The sequence below is a fragment of the Galeopterus variegatus genome, unplaced genomic scaffold (genome assembly GCF_000696425.1).
Source record: "Galeopterus variegatus unplaced genomic scaffold, G_variegatus-3.0.2 Scaffold23299, whole genome shotgun sequence".
NCBI lineage: Eukaryota > Metazoa > Chordata > Mammalia > Dermoptera > Cynocephalidae > Galeopterus > Galeopterus variegatus.
Window position 1 is genome coordinate 1 of NW_007749410.1, and position 5,027 is coordinate 5,027.

A 5,027-nucleotide genomic window follows, 5' to 3' on the forward strand; every position below is an offset into this window, starting at 1 on the left:
AGCCCAGTGGCAACCACCGAGCCACCACAGGAGGCGCCCGGGGCTCACCTGAGCTGGGGAGATGGGAGGCCAAGGGCCTCATCCATGCCCCCTCCGCATGAGCAACCAGCACAGCAGCAACCAGCAAGCCTCAGCAAGAAGGGCCCCGGGTTCCTGAGCTGGGGTGATGGAGGGCGAAGGCTATTGCCACACCCCCTTGACATCTGCACCAGCCTGGCAATGATCAAGCCACCACTGGAAGCCCACTGGTCTCCCCTGTGGGAATGTGGGGGGTGCCACAGGCATCAGTCCCACCCCTCCTCCTTCCTCCTCCTTCCATCTTATTTCCTTCCCCTTTCCCCTCTCCCCCTCCCTCCCAACAGCTCTACAACATCCTAGAATGTAAAAAAATATATTAATAAAATTTTAAGAAATAAATATATAGTTGTCCTGCCAAAACAAAACAAAACAAAACAAAAACAAAAACCAATCACTGACCAAGAAACATTTTTCAGAATTAGGTGAGACCAATCATTACCCCCTGAATCATACAGTAGACAGACAATAAAACAAAAACAAGGCTCTGCTGGCAAGGAAGAAGTGCATGAGAGCTGTTCAGTGGCAAATCAGAAGCATTAAAAGCTCCTACAAATTCGTTGCAAGGAAATCATACTCTTTTACAATAAAAAATGAAAATGGTTATTAAACTAATATTGACTTTTGAGTTTGATTCTGTTGGGTTCCAATAAAAAGTTAAACACAGAAATTATCTATCACATGGCATACATATAAAAGTCCCCCACAGCTCGAAGACTCTTCACACACATGTTGAATTCTATATACCTGATTTATTCAGAATATTTGTGATGTTTGCTCTTCAGTGGCTATAACAACAGGAAATATTTTGTACTTAATAAAAATTTTGTTACCACAATGTAAGCATTTTTTCTAAAGAAAAATATCTGTATATTTTCTAAATTCAGTTTCCCTCAGTATGAATTCTCTGAAATATAAAAAAGTATGATTTGCTGAAAACTTTTCAGAAAATCAAACATTTCTGTTCTATTCTACTCTTATTTACCTGAGGTTCAATGAGGTATCATCTTTTGATAAAGGCTTTCCTACATTTGTTGTTATCTCTAGACTTCTTAACTCTAACTTCTCGAATAACAATGAGTTTGATATATGGATGAGGCTTCTGAACTCTGAGGATGATAACAGGAGTTTCCGCTCTTGTGTGAATTCATCAGTACACACTGAGCACCGACCTCTCAATAGAAGCATCTACATTCCTGCCCTAGAGAACAGCAGGGACACACAGGGTGGCCACGGAGGCCACTGCACGTCAGACCTAGATGTTACAGCATGAATGCTCATACCCACTGGCTGGACCTCATTCACATGGTCTCCCCAGATGTAGGAGGGGCTGAGACACACAGACTAGCTATGTGCCCAGCAGGAAAACGAAATCCACACTGGTAAACACATTGCCTTGGTTTCTCCCCCATGAGTTCTGTGAAGTAAACTGAAAGTTGACTTTGGTAGAAGGATTTACCACACATTATATCCAGAGCAATTCTTCCCTGGGTATACTTTTTGTCATACCAAATGCTCTGAGTTATTATGGTAGGACAGTTTAACACCACCATTGTTAGTGCTTCTCTTCTGTATGTTTTCTCTGATGTGTGGCAAGAGCTGGTTTGTAGCTGAAGGTCTTCCAACATTCATTACGTTTATAGCGTTTGTCCCTTGCATGAATTCTCTTATGTTTAACAAGGTATGAACTATCATAGAAAGATCTTCTACATTCATTACATTGATACAGCTTCTCTCCTGTGTGTGTTCTCTGACATACACTGAGAGATGCCTTCTGGCAAAATGTTTTCCCGCATTCCTTACATTCATAGGAATGTATGCAGTCCCTGATATTGAATGAGCTCTGATTTTTGGCAGAACGCTTTCCCACATTTGTTACAATCAAAAGGTTTCTCCCCTGTGTGAACCCTCTGATGTTTAATGAAGGATGACTTCTCAGAAAAGGCTTTCCTACATTCAATGCATTCATAAGGTTTCTCCCCTGTATGTATTCTCTGATGTTTAAGGAGAACCGACTTCTCACAGGTCTTCCCACATTCATTACATTTACCGGGTTTGTTCTGAGTGAATTCTCATGCTTAACAAGGGATGAACTATGACAAAGATTTTTCACATCCATTACATTGATACGGTTTCTCCCCTGAGTGAATTCTCTTATGTTTAACAAGGGATGAACTATCATAGAAACATTCCACACTCATTACATTGATACAGCTTCACCCTTGTGTGAATCCCCTGATGTTTACTGAGGGATGACTTCTCAGAAAAGGCTTTCCTACATTCAGGCACTCATAAGGTTTCTCCCCTGTATGAGTTCTCTGATGTTTAAGAACTGACTTCCCATGGAAGGTCTCCCCACATTCACTGCATTCATGTATTTTTTTCTGTGTGTGAAGTCTTTGACGTTTACTGAGGGTTCACTACATATGGTATGTTTTCCCACATTCTTCACAGTCACAGGGTTTCTCCCCTGAGTGCATTCCCTGGTGTACAGTGAGTTTAGACTTTATACTGAAGGATTTCTCACACTCCTTCCATTTGTAGGGCTTTTCTCCTGTGTGAGATCACTGATGCATGGTCAGGCCTGCCTTTTGGGAGAGAGATTCTCCACATTCACTACATTTGAAAGGCTTCTCCCCCATGTGTACTCTTTGATGCTGACATTCATAGGGCCTCTCTCCTGTGTGAATTCTTTGATGTACAGCAAGGGCTGGTTTATAGTGAAAAGATTTCCCACATTCCTTTACATTCATTAGGCTTTTCTCCTGTGCGTGTTCTCTGATATACTGTGAGGTTGGACTTCCAGAAGAAAGTTTTCCCACATACACTGCACTTGCGGTATTTCTTGCCCATGTGAACTCTATGACGTTTATTCCAGAGGACTTGCTTATCACAGCTTTCCCTGCACTCATTAAATTCACAGTGACTCTCCTTTGAGTAAACTTTCTGCTGAAACATGAGGTTTGCCTCATCCCTGAAGCTTTTCTCACAGTAATTATAGACACAGAGTCCCTCGCTTGTGCGAGCTCCCTTACATGTGAAGAGAGCATTCTTGTGGAAGGCATGAATGCACTCATCAAACGCAAACAGCTGCTCCACCATGTGAATCTCCTGTTGCTGAATAAAACCCACATTATAATAGAAGATGTTCTCATTTTTATTCAATTCACTAAGCTTCCCTCTAGTGTGAGTTTTTTCATGGTTAATATGAGGAAGCAATTTCTCACACTGACTGACATCATTAGATTTCTTTCCTGAACGCTTTCTATTATTAGTGGTTAACTCTTGACATATTTTTCCAATTAATTCCATCAAGGTTACATTTACTGGGTACTTTTCTTGAAGAAATAGAGTCTGTGCACCAATGAAATGTTTTTCTTTTTTTTTCCTTTTTGTCTTTTTTACTGACCAGTAACGGGATCGCAACCCTCGGTGTCGGGCCCGCACCGGGGACCGGCAACGGGATCGCAACCCCCGGTGTCGCGCCCGCACCGCGCTCCGCCAGTGAGCGGCCGGTCTGTATGTGGGATCCGAACCCTCGGCGGGAGCACCGCCACACTCTCAAGCGGTGCACTCTCCAGTGTGCCACTGGGCCGGCCCTGAAATGTTTTTCTTAATACATCCTCTCGATCTTTCATCACATTCTTGTTACTGACACATACAGGCTGCCACAAATATCTCTCTTGGCTTTCTTTGCTCCCCATTGTGCTATCAACTTTCAATTCTCCTAGAAATAAGAAAAATTAAACATACCTATGAATCCAAAACTGCTTCTCACAAAATCGTGCTAATAGACAAATGCACTTTATGTATCTGACTTTTGGTTTCAGACCCAGTCTTCTGAGGTAAAAAATGCCAAATAAATATTTTCTACTCCCTCTACTTTGAGGGGCTGGGGGAAGGGGTGACAAAGCTACTGTGGTAGAAAAAGGGAGAGTAAAATTGGCAATGAATGTACATATATATTTATTTGACCCTTCACAAATGCATCTTTCAAAATAGAGAAAAGGAGTAGAATAAACATAAAGAAATAGAGAACAGAGAATAAATGATTTGGTAAGAGTAAATGAATTACAATGAGCAGAATTCACAGGGAGATGTGCTCAAACAGAAAAATATACAGTAATGTGACACGGAAAACCAGTAGACAGGGGTGTTATTCCAAGAAATTATCAGAGGAATGAAAACATCTAGAGGAGGTGGCTTAGAGTCTAGGTGCTAACTTTGTTAATCCTACCTTCAATAAATATCCAGATGATAAGGACCTTGTGTCCCCCAAGTTTTATGTATTAGAAGCTTGATCCCCACAGTGACTACTAGGCAGGTGCAAAATCCTATTATGGTAATTGAAAGGTGGGGCCTTGAAGAGGTGTTAGATCGTGAGGACCCTGCTGTAGTGAATGGTTTGATGGTGGTTGTGTGGGTGTGGTTCTAAGGGTTTTAAAAAGAGAGGGCATGACAAGCTCTCCATCTCTGCTCTGCCATTCTGATATGTGAGACTCCTGAGTTACTGACACCACAAAGGCCTTCACCAGATGTGTGCCCTGGACTTTGAACTTCCTAGCCTCCAAAACTGTAAGCAATAAATTTTGTTTTCTTACAAATTACTCAGTTCCAAGAATTTTGTTACAAGCAACAGAAACAGACTAATACACCAGAATTCAAGCACTCTACAAACCCTATCACCTTAAGTCCAGACTATGACACAATTATTTTTCCTAACTGGTCTCTCTGCTTCTACTCCTGCCACCCTGTACAAGATTTTCTCTCATGGCAGTTGGCTTCCTGTGTCACTCTCCTACTAATATGTAAGTTCCAGGAAATCAAGAGACTTTATTTCATCCACTGCTGTATACCCTTCATTTAGAACATGACTGGAGGGGCCGGCCTGGTGGCGCACTGGATAGTGCGCCGCTTGGGAAGTGTGGCGGCACTCCCGCCCGAGGGTTCGG

At 42.2% G+C, this 5,027-nt stretch overlaps 1 pseudogene; it reads right to left on the reverse strand.

Annotated features, from left to right (window-relative positions):
- Window positions 1–1,880: 1,880 nt before the first annotated feature.
- Window positions 1,881–3,387, reverse strand: LOC103583469 (annotated as a pseudogene).
- Between the last annotated feature and the right edge of the window lie 1,640 nt (window positions 3,388–5,027).